The following is a 17383-nucleotide window of genomic DNA, read 5'->3' as shown; positions in this document are numbered from 1 at the left end:
AGGTAGTAATTTGGTGCTGCAGAAAATTATTACTCTCTTCCTCCCTGCTCTTGCAGGAGGTAGCTGTGCATATTGCCACGTGCTCTGGAGATGGGGTATGCAGTGACCCTTACTGAAGTACGCCTGGATCCAACACTATACCCTGCACTGGGCATAAAGGTGGGAGTCTGCTTCCTCTTGATACCCCTGTGTGAATGTGCAGTCTGAGCTACAATCTAGCCCACTGGGTTAGCTTCCTGGCTTCTCAGCAACATTACTAAGTTGGGGGGAAATAAGATACTATTAAGAAAAAAAAGATTGTTAGAGGCCTAAAAGAAGAGGCTGAAAAGACAGGGGCAATTTAGCCTTAAATAAGATCTTCATTAAAGTATACAAAGAATGGGACAGTGAAACCAATAGTGTGCTCCCCTTTGCCTTCCACCACAGTATGAGAATGAGGCGACACCTGCTGCCAGGCCACACAGTCAAATGGAGAAAAGGAAATGGCACTTTGTGGTGCGAACAGTAGCACTCCGGGCTGCAGGATATCTTGAAGTGGGATTACCATATATCTTCCTGTAGAAGCCACCCTTGATTCGTTTAGTGGCTGCTTTAGGCCCTGATCCTGCAAACCCTTACATAAGTCAATGGGACATGACTCAGGTACAATTAGTCAGACGCAGGAGTGTTTTCCGGAGTGGGGCCTCGTGGTGCATGCCATAGAGGAAAATGATGAAATTACACAGACATCAGCCTTGATTGAATGTGATCAGGAGACAAGGTGCAAGTGAGATTAGAATCAGGCCCTCTGCATGGGAGCAGCTATTTTTAGAATCCATTTACCATCTTCTTTTCCAGGTTCATCAGCACAGGCACTTTACCAATAATATGTAGGGGGAGGGGGAGAACAAACAATAGCTTCATTTAGACAGCAGAAATAGAACTGCACAAAAAGATTTTTTTTTTTTTTATCCCAGAGTGCAAGGAACATGCACTGTACAGCAGGCAACCCATAAATCCTGATGGATCTCATCATTCGCTCTCCTGGAAACAGCCGAGTCATCCCCCTCCATTGTGACATTTCACTTGTTTGCAGATAGGCCTTGCTTGTATTTTGTCATCCCCAGGACTCTCTGCTCCTTTCCTTTGCGAGTTGGTTTGTGGCCTCTCAGCTGGCTCCCCCCAAACACCCTCCCTTCCTTTCTTCCAAATGGCCTTATCTGCCAGTCACAATTGCTGTGGCCTGCAATTTCGATCACTTTTAAATGAAACCCATGCTGGCCTTGGTAATCATAATGTCATTTACAATTTACCACAAAACACGTTTATTCAGTTAGCAGCACATTGGAGAAAGAGAACTCCATATGAACTCGCTGCTGACGGCCTAATCTGATTATTTCCTCATGAAAATCCAAGCAGGGGTGCTTGTAAAAGGGGGCTGAAAGGAGAAGGGAAAAGTGAGGCCTGGTCACAGCTGACTCTCATAATCAATGCGAATAGATAAATGACACAGGGTGTTAAAGGCAGCAGCTAATCCGCCCTGGGGCTTTCCTCTAAAAAAGGCCAGAGTGGACAGGACTTCATAAACACTGAGTGACCACTGAGTATTGAGCTGATGTGCTATTTACATTGGAGATGAACAATAACAGTGATAAATTCCAGAAGCCCTCCTTCTAAATGGCTGATATTAGATAAAGAGTGTGTGTGTGTGTGTGTGTGTGTGATTGAGAGAGAGAGAGAGAGAGAGAGAGAGAGAGAGAGAGAGACAGAAGTGTGTCTGTGTCATATAGAGAGAGAAGTCTGTGTGTGAGAGAGGGACAGTGGACATATGTGTTTGTGCGCATGTGTGAAATACAGAGAAAGTGGTGTGTGTGCTTGCGTTGCCTGTTTACTTTACACTCAGGCAGCAGATTCTCCTTCTTCAGATTCGCAAAGCATCGAATCACGTTGCGTATTTTTATTTATTTTTTTAAACATTCAGGTTGCTTCCAGGGCTACTGACAAATATTAACTTTGTGTCAATATTTGTCCTTCCTGTCGTGAAATGAGGATTTTCCACCTCATTTCACATTTGAAAAGAAAAATATGCCGAGGGGGTCCTCTTTGCTTAAGGAAGAAAAAAAACCCAACATCTCGTATCTGTTATTTAGAAAAATGAATTCAGGAGAGAAGGGGTTGGTTTTTTTTCCGTTTTCTTTTTTTAAAAAGAGTATTTTTAAAATTGATGTTTTGACCTGAAGGCACTTTGAGTTCTTTGCAGATCTTCTGTCCTTCCTCCATCTCTCAGTGCCAAAAAAATAAAATATGAAAAAAAATTCTATATTTCAAATGGAATGAATTACAACAACATGAATGATTTTTCCCTTCGGGTGAACACCACCATTTTGTACAAGAAGTTTTACCCATTTCATGATATAGTTCACAATTCATAGTACAAGGAAAATATAGGAGATTTTTGACCAAAACAGAAAAGGTGGCTTCAGGGTTTGGTTTTTTTAATCAAAATAAAATAAAACTCCTGCAAATTTATTTCCTTCTGACTAAATTTGCCCCTTATTATTTTCTAATTTAACTGCAATTATGGCTATGCAAATATAAAAAGGAGTGGGGGATGGGATAGATGCCACACTGCTTAGACATTGTGACTCACTAGCCTTGGGCAGCCCAGCACATATCTTTGCTGAAGAGGAAATATTTCTCAAAACTATCTGCCCCCTATTGACCTGCCTATGTCCAATTTTGAGACAAAAGGCCCAAAGTTAGGACCTTAAAAAGGTAACAGGACAGGGAAGTGAAATTAATTGGGGTTAATATTTTTTGTTGCATAGAAACATCGTTGATAGTCTCCTTTTCTTCATTCTGAATTTTCACGCTAAGTAATTTACCAATGTAGGTACTGATCCTTCATTCTGATCCATACAGGCAGACTCTTATGCCTATCCAGAGTCCCACTGAAGCTAGTGGCCACGGATCTTGCAAATCCATACCCAGGCTGGTGACTTTACTCATGTTAGTAATCCCATTGGCTTCAATGGAGGCACAAATTAGGCCAAAGCTGAGCCTTTTTGAAAATCCCACTGTGTGTGTGTGTGTGCGTGCGCACATGACCATGGGAGTCTGTGTGTGCATAAGCAGGTGTGATCATGTAAACTTGTGGCCTGGTCTACACTACGCATTTATACCAATTTTAGCAGCGTTAAACCGATTTAATGCTGCACCCGTCCACACAACGAGGCCCTTTATATCGATTTAAAGGGCTCTTTAAACCGGTTTCTGTACTCCCCAACGAGAGGAGTAGCGCTGAAATCATTATTGCCATGTCAGATTAGGGTTAGTGTGCCGCAAATCGACGGTATTGGCCTCCGGGCAGGATCCCACAGTGCACCATTGTGACCGCTCTGGACAGCAATCTGAACTCAGATGTACTGGCCAGGTAGACAGGAAAAGCTCCGCGAACTTTTGAATTTCATTTCCTGTTTGCCCAGCGTGGAGCTCTGATCAGCACGGGTGGCAATGCAGTCCCAAATCCAAAAAGAGCTCCAGCATGGACCATAAGAGAGATACTGGATCTGATCGCTGTATGGGGAGGCAAATCTGTTCTTTCAGAGCTCCGTTCCAGAAGATGAAATGCCAAAGCATTTGAAAAAAATCTCCAGACAGAGGCCACAGCAGGGACTCAGCATAGTGCTGCATGACAAGCATAACGGAAAGCCAAAGAATCAAATGGACGCTCATGGAGGGAGGGAGGGGATACGGAGGACTCCAGCTATCCCACAGTCCCTGCAGTCTCCAAAAAGCATTTGCATTATTGACTGAGCTCCAAATGCCTTTAGGGTCAAACACATTGTCCGGGATGGTTCAGGGTATAGCTCGTCAATTTATGCCCCCCTGCCCCCCCCATGAAAGAAAAGGGAAAAAAATTGTTTCTTGACTTTTTTGTATGTCACCCTATGTCTACTGCATGCTGCTGGTAGATGCGATGCTGCAGCACTGAACAGCAGCACCCTCTCCCCTCCCCTCCCCAGTGGCAGATGGTACAATATGACTGCTATCCATTGTCATCATCAGCCCGTGAGTGCTCCTGGCTGGCCTCAGGTGGGGTCGGACAGGGGAGCCTGGATAAAAATAGGAATGACTCCTGGTCATTCCCAGTAAATGTACAGAACGGCTGGTAACTGTCCTCATCATAGCAATTGGGGGCTGAGCTCCATCAGCCCCCTCCTTTCATGTCTAAAGAAAAGATTCTGTACTACCTGGACTATCATAGCAGCAGGATGCTGGGCTCCTCTCCCCCGCACCGTTAAATGTCCTGCCTGGACTGTCATAGCAGCTGGAGGCTGCCTCCCCCTCATTTTATCTCACTAACAAGTCAGTGTTTCTTATTCCTACATTCTTTATTACTTCATCACACAAATGAGGGGACACTGCAACGGTAGCCCAGGAGGGTTGGGGGAGCAGGGAAGCAACGGGTGGGGTTGTTGCAGGGACACCCTCTAGAATGGCATGCAGATCATCATTTCTGCAGGATCTGACACGGAGTGGCTGTGCTGTCTAGTACACTGGTTCTCTAGCACACTTGCCCCATATTCTAGGCAGGACTGACTCTATTTTTAGATACAATATAAAGGACGGAATGACCCGGGGGGTCATTCCCATATTTGTCTTTGCGCCCCCGGCCGACCTCAGCCAGGAGCACCCATGACAGCAGTAGATGGTACAGAATGACTGATAACCATCATCTTATTAAGCAGCAAAGAATCCTATGGCACCTTATAGACTAACAGACATTTTGGAGCATGAGCTTTCGTGGGTAAATACCCATTTCGTCAGATGCATGTCGCTCATGCTCCAAAATGTCTGTTAGTCTATAAGATGACACATGATTCTTTGCTGCTTTTACAGATCCAGACTAACATGGCTACCCCTCTGATACTCATCATCTTATTGCCAATTTACAATGGCATGGCAGACGGTACAGAACAGCTGATAACCGTCTCTGCTACCTTGCAAAGGCAAATGAATGCTGCTGTGTAGCGCTGCAGTACCGCCTCTGTCAGCGGCATCCAGTAAACATACAGTGACAAAAGGCAAAACGGCTCCCTGGTTGCCACGCTATGGCATCTGCAAGACCAATCCAGGGAGAAAGGGCGCGAAATGATTGTCTGCCGTTGCTTTCACGGAGGAAGGAATGAGTGATGACATTTACCCAGAATCACCCGTGACACTGTTTTTGCACCATCATGCATTGGGATCTCAACCCAGAATTCCAATGGGTGGGGGAGACTGCGGGAACTATGGGATAGCTACAGGATAGCTACCCACAGTGCAACGCCCTGGAAATCGACGCTAGGCTCGGTACATGGATGCACACTATCGAATTAATGTGCTTAGTGTGGCCGTGTGCACTCGACTTTATACAATCTGTTTTACAAAACCGGTTTATGTAAAATCAGAATAATCCCATAGTGTAGACGTACCCTGTATGTGCCTGTATTTGAATATACTAGAATGCCTAAATGATTGTGCAAGTTTTTGTTATTAATGCATAATTGAGCATGAGTGAATGCATGTAATACACAGTCTTGCAACTACACACATACGCACACACACAATTATGTATTAACACAAGTACAAGTATTTACATACTATCTATGGTATTTATGTGACTCCCAGCACCACAGTATCTGATCACCTCACAAGCTTTAATTGATTTATCCTCACAACACCCCTGTGAGGTCAGGAAGTTCTGTTTATTCCCATTTCACAGAGATTAACTTGCCCAAGGTCATACAGAAAGTCTGTGGCAGAGTAGGGAGGTGACTCTTGGTTTCCCAACACTTAGCCTAATGCCCTTACCATTGGACTACCCTTTCTCTCTAGTGAATTAATGAATACAAATAGCATAATTACTCTGGTCTGTTAATACTATACATTTTGTTTTTAAATGGGTGCATGCAATGATTTAGGCACACACATGATTATTTATATTTAGCCTTATTATTTGCATTGTTTATATTATGTTTGACAGTAACACCTAGAGTCCTTGAACCCATTGTGCTGGGCACATTAAGGATAACAATAAATGTGACCAATAAACTGGCAACAAACTATAAAAACTTTCCTATTTCCCAGTAACCCAAACTGATAAATAAATTGCTCCCCACTTTGACCTAATCACACTCCGCCTAATTCACACTGACCCAGAAAGCCTGGGAGAAGTGTGAGTCTGGACGTTCAACAAACTTCAGAAGATGGGGCTTACAAAACAACGACGACTAAATATTGCAAGAACACTGCGGCTGTTCCTTCATGCCACAGGGCTCTTCCCTCATGCCATACACTGAAATAGCACAGCAGAGTCTGCATTTCACCTCCATGGCCAGCCCATGGGCTTGAAGAGTAGATTGCAAGCTCTTTGGGGCAGGGACTATCTTTTTGTTCTATGTGTGTACAGCACCTAGCACAGCTGGGTCCTGGTCCAGGACTGGACTTCCTAGATGTGCCTGTAATACAAACAATAAGAAGTTTTCCATTCCCCCATCCCTGCTTGTTTTGCCACATAAATCTTAAATAGTTGGGCATTCTGTGGGGAGGGAGGGAAATTTCACCTGCAGAAAAGATGCTTAAGAGGGAAAAATTCAAACAGAACCATCTTGCTGCCTCAGCTATCCTACTTCTGAAAAACAACCCTACCATGAAAAGAACAGCGCGTTGCTCTTGTCTCTACGAACACCTTTTCCCATTTGATCTCCCCTCAAGTTATTCCTTCTTTCTCTTTAGCTGTATTTAAAGCCCAGAAGGATTCTTTCCCATCCTCCTCACCAATAACCTTGTCTACTGAGCATTAGACAAACGGATACCTGTGGCTTAATTTAAAGGCAAGGGGCAGCAAACAGCATTCTTTATAAATGCAATTCCAATCTCCGGCTCTTTCGCCAAGGAATGATAAACCCATCGCCTCTGCTGGAAAGCAGAGCGGTAATTTCATCAGATGCCAGACCTCAAAATGAATGCGGTTGTGCCATTCTCTGCTCTGAGCAGTGGATATAATGAGATTTGAATGGGAAGTCCCGGACACAATAAATCTGTGCCATATGTGACCATTTCCTGTGTCAGTTCCTTTCTCACAAGGAGTGGAGGCTTCCCCCCCCTTTGCTTTCCCTTTCATGACCCCACACCAGGACTCTGAAATCTTTCATGGCTGCTTATGGGCCTCAGGCTTTTCCACAGCAGTTGCATAAATAAATGAATTTGACAGAAAACATCATAACAGTTAGTAGTAATGTGTGCTCACCACAAGTGCCTGTACTGCTCACTGGAGAAATGAGAGGGGAAAAGGCTTGTTTTGTTACCACAAACAAAACTATGTTATCTGACAAGTGGTGAAAGTATTAGTCAAATAAACTTGAACTCTGTTAAGACTATTGTTGCCAGCTTTTATTATGAACTGAAAGGTTCTCAGCTTCTCTCTCCCTGCTTGGCCTGCAGTTCTTGCAGAGATAAATTGTCCTTTTCGTTTGCAAAAATAAAGTTTGGAAATAAAATGATCACTCCAAACTAAAATTGGGGGATCATTCCACTGGATTATTATTACTGTTTTCTAATTAGAAGAGTTTCTTGATCATGGGAACTAACTCCTGTGAAGAGTGAATTTCCCAGAAAAAGGCTCTAATATCATGATTTTCCATCAAAGCTGAAGTACAAGCAAAACTGTTAATAAGAGCTCCTGCAATCTTTGGAGATGTTCTGGTTAGAACTGGCTGGAAAAGACAAATTGTTTTTGTAAAATATTTTGAAAATAAATGTTATTTTTTCATAAAATTCCCACAACCTCTTTTGGATGTTTCAAAACCCAAAAATTTTTCAGTAACCAAATATCGGTTAATTTACCCTTTTCCGCTCGGAAACAGGAATTTTTTGCCCCAAACAAGAAATTTTTAATTAAAATAAAATATTGAGGCAAAAAGATTGCATCTAGCTCTAGTTCACATCCATAACTGAACTTCCGTTTACAGATCTGAGTTTGTTGGTTTATAATTATTTATTATGGACTCAATTTTCAAAAGTGACTATTAATTCTGGATGTCTCCATTTTTGGGTACTCACTTTAGATATTTTAAAGAGCCTAGTTTTCAGGAAATGCTGAACCCTAACCATTGAAAAACAGGCCTTTCCCATCCATCTTAGAACTCCTTGGTTTTATTCAGGACCAGAAGTGGATGTGCAGAAAATGATGTGAGAGAAGCCTTTGGCATAGAATATTCAGCCGCCCATCCACTCCCTCCAGATCCTCAACTGGTGTAAACTGGCATAGCTCCACTGACTTCAATGAAGTCATGACGTTTTATACCAGCTGAGAATCTGCCCTATCCCTCTAATCCCTTCCCTTCCAAAACAAACACACTTTTTTTTCTGGTCTTTGGCTGTACCAAAGAGAACGGCATCATGAAAGAAGGTTCAAAACCAAAGCTGAGTGAAGGTGAAAAAGGGAGCAAGAGGGGAACAATTGGGTGCGATCTTTCTAGTGTGTCCATGCTTGGGTCACCCCGAGCAGAGACGTTTTTGTTCCATCTGACCTCTCAAGAGTGCAACAATAAAAGCTCATGCATAGCTGGCCCTGTTCACACAGTTTGCTGGGCCACCAGATACTCATTGATGAGGGTGATCCCCAGGAAGCACAGAGACATTTCTCTGCTGGGATGCAGAAGGCAGGGTTTGAAAGCAAGCTGGGACTGCTGTGCTGCATGCAGCCCTTGAGCTGGAGTTCTGTTCCTCACTCCTCCAGATTCCGGTTCCCTGCTTAAAGGTGTCAACTCTGCAGGTCCTCCAGGGCTGGAGCGCCCACAGCAAAAAATGGTGGGTGCCAAGCACCCACCGGCAGCCTCCCATCAGCACCTCCCATTTCCTCCCAGCGCCTCCCACAGCTGTTCCGTGGTGTGCAGGAGGCACTGGGGGAGGGGGAGAGGAAGGAGAAAGGGCAGGTGTGCTTGGGGGAAGGGGTGGAAAGAGGCAGAGCAGGGGTGGAATAGGGGCAGGAAGAGGCAGGGTGGGAAGAGGCGGGGTGTGCATAGTGACTTAGGGGAAGGGGTGGAGTGGGGCAGGGCCTAGGGCAGAACTAGTGGGGAGCATCGTCGGGCACATTAGAAAGTCAGCACCTATTCCCTCGTGCCCTGGTGTGAAGGATGCTAGGGGCTTCAGAGTGAAGCAGGAGAAGGTATTTACATCTAAATCTTAACAGGGCCCTGCCCTACTGATAACAGAAGTCACCAGCATTGGCAACCACAAGTGTCTAAAAATTGTGAGTCCACGCCCCCAATCATAAGATTGTCTTAACTATAATGAGATTTAACAAAAAAATAAAATAAAGAAGTGCTCCTTCTGATTTTTGACCCTTGAGGTTACACTCAGGTAACATTTTCAAGCTTTTCTCTGCAATCAGAAGGCACGATGAAAGCTGAGATTCTCCAGTGGCATGTCTCCAGGAACTGGGGTTCTACGAAACACACCAAAAATTGTGAGACCTGGCCACTTTGAATGAACGTCTCAGACACTCTCTCACCAGCAGCCTTGTCCCACTTCCTTTTCCCTTGCATGGTGGAGTTATACAGAGCACTGTGACTTTAAAGGTACAGTCCCACCAATTAAGGACCCAGTTGTGCAACTCTTACTTGTGTTGAGTAGCACTCACTCACATGAGTAGTCCCAATGAAGTCGCTGGGATGATTCCCATAAGCGCTACTCCATGTGAATATGGAGTGCAGAATCGGGATCTAAGGGGGTTTCGATCATTACAAGTGCAAGCAGCATAAAATGACATCTTGACCTTGCTAGTGATCTTTAGAGCAAAGGGAAGTAGGGATCTTAACTCTCATAACTAGAGGTGGGTCCAGGTTCTGAACACTCCTTGGATTACAGAGAGGAGTTGGAACCTGAGCCTGGATCAGATTCACATACAAAGGACACCGTATAAGAACCTGGTAGGTAGATAGCTAAATCTGTAGAACTGTAGAGGTACATGATGCTACTGGCATTGGAGGAAGCAGGGGCGCTGGAACAATTTGTATAGTGAGGGTGCTGAAAACCATTCAATGAAACTGTAAACCCTGTGATGTAAGCCACCTCAAGCCAAGCGGTGCAGTCTTACCACCAGCACCTCTAATTCCAGCATCTATGGGAAGTAGTGGCCTTGGGAAACTCCTGATATAATTTAATAACATTCTTTGTATGGTAGGGAAAGTCAGTGAGAAAGAAGCAAAGAGCACTTAGTAAAAAATTACTTAGAAAAGTTAGATGTCTGCAAGTCACCAGGGCCTGATGAAATGCATCCTAGAATACTCAAGGAGTTAATAGAAGAGGTATCTGAGCCTCTAGCTATTATCTTTGGGAAATCATGGGAGACGGGGGAGATTCCAGAAGACTGGAAGGGGGCAAATATAGTGCCCATCTATAAAAAGGGAAATAAAAACAACCCACGGAACTACAGACCAGTTAGTTTAACTTCTGTGCCAGGGAAGATAATGGAGCAGGTAATCAAAGAAATCATCTGCAAACACTTGGAAGGTGGTAAGGTGACAGGGAATAGCCAGCATGGATTTGTAAAGAACAAATCGTGTCAAACTAATCTGATAGCGTTCTTTGATAGGATAACGAGCCTTGTGGATAAGGGAGAAGCGGTGGATGTGATATACCTAGACTTTAGTAAGGCATTTGATACGGTCTCGCATGATATTCTTATAGATAAACTAGGAAAGTACAATTTAGATGGGGCTACTATAAGGTGGGTGCCTAACTGGCTGGCTAACCGTACTCAGAGAGTAGTTGTTAATGGCTCCCAATCCTGCTGGAAAGGTATAACAAGTGGGGTTCCGCAGGGGTCTGTTTTGGGACCGGTTCTGTTCAATATTTTCATCAACGATTTAGATGTTGGCATAGAAAGTACGCTTATTAAGTTTGCGGACGATACCAAACTGGGAGGGATTGCAACTGCTTTGGAGGACAGGGTCAAAATTCAAAATGATCTGGACAAATTGGAGAAATGGTCTGAGGTAAACAGGATGAAGTTCAATAAAGACAAATGCAAAGTGCTCCACCTAGGAAGGAACAATCAGTTTCACACATACAGAATGGGAAGAGACTGTCTAGGAAGGAGTATGGCAGAAAGAGATCTAGGGGTCATAGTAGACCACAAGCTTAATATGAGCCAACAGTGTGATACTGTTGCAAAAAAAGCAAACGTGATTCTGGGATGCATTAACAGGTGTGTTGTAAACAAGACACGAGAAGTCATTCTTCCGCTTTACTCTGCGCTGGTTAGGCCTCAACTGGAGTATTGTGTCCAGTTCTGGGCACCGCATTTCAAGAAAGATGTGGAGAAATTGGAGAGGGTCCAGAGAAGAGCAACAAGAATGATTAAAGGTCTTGAGAACATGACCTATGAAGGAAGGCTGAAGGAATTGGGTTTGTTTAGTTTGGAAAAGAGAAGACTGAGAGGGGACATGATAGCAGTTTTCAGGTATCTAAAAGGGTGTCATCAGGAGGAGGGAGAAAACTTATTCACCTTAGCCTCCAATGATAGAACAAGAAGCAATGGGCTTAAACTGCAGCAAAGGAGATTTAGGTTGGACATTAGGAAAAAGTTCCTAACTGTCAGGGTAGTTAAACACTGGAATAGATTGCCTAGGGAAGTTGTGGAATCTCCATCTCTGGAGATATTTAAGAATAGGTTAGATAAATGTCTATTAGGGATGGTCTAGGCAGTATTTGGTCCTGCCATGAGGGCAGGGGACTGGACTCGATGACCTCTCGAGGTCCCTTCCAGTCCTAGAGTCTATGAGTCTATGAGCATATTCAACTGGGAAATAAAGAGATCCCTACTCCTGCAGTCTAGCCGGGTGTCTAACACCTTGTCTGAATCCTCCAGTCCAAATAATTTTAGCCAAAGCTGGGTCTCAACCAAGCCCCTGGATCTGAAGACCTTCAGCTTTTGGAAAAGTTCAGCCCTGGAACCAGACTTGGCCACTGGCCACTACTGCTGCAATGGGCTGAACCAAAATCCTAGATCCAAACTCTGCTTCCATTGGCAAACTTTGAGACAGAGCCCGAACCAAACTAGGCAGCTCTTTATATCCCTGCAAAACTAACCACATTTGCATGACCTTATCCATAGCAATATTTCTTATGATTCTTATGTACTGATTGACATGTGCTGGCCATCATTTCCTGCAGCCCCCATTGGCCTGGAACAGTGGGAGCGGCGATCGGCCGAACTTGCAGATGCTGCAGGTAAACAAACCGTCCTGTCCCACCAGTTAATTTCCCTGATGGGCTGCATGCCAAAGGCTGCCAGTCCCTGATATAACCTTTAGAAACTTTGCATGCACTAGAGAGAAAAAAACTCTGGATGTGAGCAGCAGCTCCTGGAGAACTCAAGGGTCTGTTTAACGTTCAGCATGCATTTTCCTAAAATATCAGCATATACAAGATTCACAACACATCCACTTTTTAGGTCCTGCTAGATATATCAGGACCAAAATTCAGTCCTGGTGTAAGCCCAGTGAAGTCTTTGAAGGCTGAACTTGTTCAAACCAGGCCATAATCCAGCAAACACTTATGCACATAACTTGATGCACATGAATGCCTGTTTGCAGGATCGGGGCCTAAATAACTTCAAGCACCACTACTGCACATAGCGGATATAATACTTTGCTCAGATTATGGGACTAAGCTAGGGCTTGATCCTTCTCCTGTTGAAGTCAGCTGAATGACTCCAATGGAGAAGGATTGACCTTACCGTTGTTTGAGGATCTCCAAGCACCATAATAAGATGTCACTTTACATCTTCAAAGCACAATGCATATGTTAATTAGTTAAGACTCATACTCTACTTAGAAACATAGGACATAGGACTAAAAGAGGTCTCCTGGGTCATCATATCCAGTCCCCAGTTATTGCAGGCTTATAATCAAAGTATATGACAACATATATCTGGATTATGGTACCCAATTAATCTGAAGGGCAGAAAGGTTAGTTACACAGAAGGTTTGCAGAACAGCAGGGGAAATAACTAAAGAATCTTGACACCCTTGCTCTAACTATTAGTTTGCACTCCCTTTTAATTTTATTCTAGGCTTACTAGTGGGAAGCCTGACATTTCAGACAACCCATGAAGTTATTTTGGCTAGAGAGAATATATTGAAAACATGTTGTGCCTAATGTTGTCTTTCTGCAATTGCGAAGTAATTAGGAAAGACGTGAAATAAATAGAGAAGCAAGAGGCAAAATGAAATATGAAGTGGCAAGAAGTAGCTCATTCTCTAATGTATTTTTTCCAGTTTATTATTGTAAAAGTCCAGAGCAAAGGAATAGCTTTGAAGAGTCCTTTGTTAATGGTGAGGCTGGCTTTTCATTTTTCTTAACTTTTTATTTATTAACTATGTTGCACAAGGCACCTCCCTGACTGATGGAGAAGTTTGGGTTACATGGGTTTGTTTAGTCTGAAAACACCCCAGCCTGCAATGGGAAAGTAGAATAACCACCCACCGTATAGGGGTTGGAGGCTTTCAAAAACAAGATCCAGTTGTCCTCACATTTCCCCTGTGATATCTTTGGATGAGTTTTTACTGAGCATTGAGATTCCCTCCGAGACCTTTTCCACTTGGCTTATCTAGAACACCTTGTTCAATTCTGAGAGAACACTTCATCCAGTTCTCTGGGAACCAAAACACTCAGTTCCACCCTGGTGTAGGAGAGGGTCTAGGGCAGGGGTCTCAAACACGCAGCCCACGGGGCTCCCCACCTCCCTGCAGGATTGCCCCCTGTGGTGTTGCGAGCCCAGCGCCGCTGGTAGCATGCCCCTTTGGTCCGGGGAAGGAGGGGGAAGGAGGCAGAGGGCTTCTCCATTGCCTCCTTCCAGGCACCGCCCCCGCAGCTCCCATTTGCCAGGAACACAGAACCGCGGCCAGTGGGAGCTTCGTGGGAGGTACCTAGAGGAGCGGCAAGAGCAGCGCACACACAGAACCATGCCTCCCCCCCAGGGGCTGCAGGGACATGGTTCCAGCTGCTTCCTGGAACCGAGCAGCACAGGGCTGAAGGCCAGGGTGGGCAGGCAGGCAGGGAGCCTGCCCTGGCCTCGGTGCACTCCGCTGCCATCCTGGAGCTGCTCTAGGTAAGCAGTGCCGGGCTGGAGCCTGCACCCCAACTCCCTGCCCTGAGCTCCCTGCCACATCCCACACCCCAACCCCCTGCCCTGAGTCACCTGCCGCACCCCTCACCCTCTTCATCCCACCCACCAACGCCCTGCCCTGAGCCCCCTGCCACACCCTGCACGCCAACTGCACCCCCTGGGTGCAGCGTTGGGGTGGGGACTTCGGGAAAAGGGTTGGATTGGGGCAGGGAAGGGGTGGAAAGAGGTGGGGCATGGGCGGGGCCTAATGAAAAGGGTGGAGTGGGGGCATGGCCAGAGGCAGCGAGAGGAGGTGTCAGTGATGTGGCCCTAGGTTCAGTGCAGTAGTCCTCATGTGGCCCTCGTGGTCATTTGAGTTTGAGACCCCTGGTATAGGGCGTACCACACACCAGAAGTTACACAGACAACCTCTTCCTTTATACACATTTACACATCACATTGCATTTCCTATACATTAAATCACACGTTTCTGGAATGGCTTGGTCACTCTGCAGGAACCAATCCCTGCACAGCATGGTCTGCCCATGTGGAACCTGATCTTTACATTCTAAGTTTATCTTGTCTGTAGTCCCTGGCATCAGGGTGCTGCTGCTTATCACACAGACCCCCTGACTCCAGCATACTGTTTGTCAAGCCCCTGTTTACAACTTAACCTTCCATTCATCTCCTCCCTCTGAGAAAACTGGGCCAATTAATGCCAACTTTGGTGGGGTTTTTGTGATACGGACACCAGAATAAAACCATTTAGTATGTTATAAGGAATGGCCAGCATAGATTTGTCAAGAACAAGTTATGCCAAACCAACCTAATTTCCCGCTTTGACTGGGTTACTGGCCTACCAAATGGGGGGAAGCAATAGACTGATATATCTTGATTTCTAGTAAGGCTTCTGACACAGTCCCACCTGACATTCCCATAAACAAACTAGAGAAATGTGATAAAAATGAAATATCTATAAGATGAGGAAACAACAGGTTGAAAGACTGTAGTTATCAATAATTCATTGTTAGATTGGAAAGGCAGCTGTAAAGTAGGGTCCCACAGAGATAAGGCCTTGGTCCAGTACTGTTCAATATTTTCTTTAATGACCTAGAGAGTGGAGTAAATATGCTTATAAAATGTGCAGAGGACTCCAAGCTGGGAGGGGTTGCAAGCACTCTGGAGCTTAGAGTTCAAAACAATCCTCACAAATTGGAGAAATGATCTAAAATCAACAGAATGAAAGACCAGGGCAAAGTACTTCTTTTAGGAAGGAAAAAAAACAACTGTACAACTACAAAATGAGGAATAACTGGCTAGGCAGTAGTAATGCTGAAAAGGAATTGGGGATTATAATTGATCATAAACAGAATATGAGTCAACGGTGTGATGCAGTTCTGAAAAAAAGACTAATATTATTCTTGAATGTTGCATGGAGGATGCAGGAGGTAATTATCCTGCTCTACTTGGCCGTGTAGAGGCCTCAGCTGGAGTCCTGTGTCCAATTCTGGGTACCACACTTTAGAGACAGTCCAGAGGAAAACAACAAATGCTAGGTTTAGAAAACCTCACCTGTGAGGAAAGGTTGCAAGAACTGGGCATGTTTAGTCTTTTGGAAAGACTGATACGTTTTCAAATGTGTTAAGGGCTGTTATAAAAAGGGCAGGAACTAACTGTTTTCCATGTCCACTGAAAGTAGGACAACAAATAATGGTCTTCCTGTGCAGCAAAGGAGATTTAGGTGAGATATTAGGAAAAACTTTCTAAGGCCACGTCCAGACTAGGTATTAAAATCGATTTTAGATACGCAACTTCAGCTACAAGAATAACGTAGCTGAAGTCGAATTTCTAAAATCGAGGTACTTACCAGTCTGGACGGCGCTGCATCGATGTCCGCGGCTCTCCGTGTCGATTCCGGAACTCCGTTCGGATTGATGGAGTTCTGGAATCGATGTAAGCGCGCTCGGGGATCGATACACCGCGTCCAGACTAGACGCGATATATCGATCCCCGAGCAATCGATTTTAACCCGCCGATGCCGCGGGTTAGTCTGGACGAGGGCTAACTATAAGGGTAGTTGGGCTCTGGAATAGGCTTCCAAGGCAATCCTCATCACTGGAGGATTTTAAGAACAGGTTGGACTTGATGACTTCTTGAGGTCCCGTCTAGCCCTACATTTCTATGATTCTAGGTATCATGTGTATTCCAATAGTATCTGGGGGCACCATTTTGGTAGGCACTGTCCAGACCCCTAGTCAAAGATGATCTGTACCAATAGTATCTAGATATGCTAAAATTTTGCATTATCCCATCCTCATATCTTTGTGGGTTCCAGTTCTATCAAGTCTGGACATTAAAGAAAATTCTGAGTATTGCATTTACTAGTGGATCCCATGGGAAGAGCTTTCAGGCTTCAACCAAACCCTCTTCCCAAGAGGGAGTGGGTATCAGCTCAACCATATGTTTTCAGGTGTTCGAAAAGAACTTGCATTCACTCACATTTTATTTTCCCCCAAGGCTGGAGGAGAGTTAATGCTTCTGGCAGAACTGCATCCTGTACCCGCAATACCCCAGCAGAAGGCTGTGACATGGAAAGGAGCCCAGTTCTCCCAGAAGACATCGGGAGTGGAGGAACATGTGGGAATCTTTCCATTTCTCTCTCAGTATGACCTGAATGGAACAAGCACTCAGACACAAAGGCCTCAGAAGTAAGTATGTGAATTTAACAAAGCTCTCTGGAAGGGGAAGGAGGTGGAGAAAGAAAGATCACAGAGATGAGAGAGACAGAGATGGGAAGAGAGAAAAAGAAAGACAACTACGGAGGATCAGTGAATGCTGCATCCTCCCAGGGTCAACTGGGCACAACTGGTATGTTTATTTAAAAGGCAGGAGAGCGAATTCTTAGGGAAGGAATAGAATTTGAGGAAAAGAACATCGCTTTTAGTAGATATGCACTAGCGCAAGGCTTGGGATGTAACAATGCCCCTGAAAGGAAAAGGGAAATAAAACATATAGTTAATTAAATGGAACAAAATAAAAATATAAAGCAGCTTGATTCCATTCTCCTTTCTACCAGTGTCAGTTGGAAGCGAATCTCTTGCACTTATACCCAATGTAAAACCAGTGTGAGAACTGAATCAGACCCAAGTTTTTAAAACAAATCCCTCTCTGTGTAACTATTAACTCCACAGAGGATGGAGCTAGGCTGTAGAGGATGGAGCTGGGCTGTTAACAGTGGTGGCA

The 17383-nt window shown here is 44.6% G+C and overlaps 1 protein-coding gene across 5 annotated transcripts in view; it reads right to left on the bottom strand.

The window, feature by feature from the left end:
- The window catches only part of PKHD1 (PKHD1 ciliary IPT domain containing fibrocystin/polyductin), a 391543-nt gene that overhangs the window by 46466 nt on the left and 327694 nt on the right, over positions 1 to 17383 (bottom strand). The window lies entirely within an intron of this gene.

The sequence above is a fragment of the Gopherus evgoodei genome, chromosome 3 (assembly GCF_007399415.2).
Source record: "Gopherus evgoodei ecotype Sinaloan lineage chromosome 3, rGopEvg1_v1.p, whole genome shotgun sequence".
NCBI lineage: Eukaryota > Metazoa > Chordata > Testudines > Testudinidae > Gopherus > Gopherus evgoodei.
Note: the sequence above shows the minus strand (reverse complement) of the source record. Positions and strands in the feature narration are given on the sequence as shown.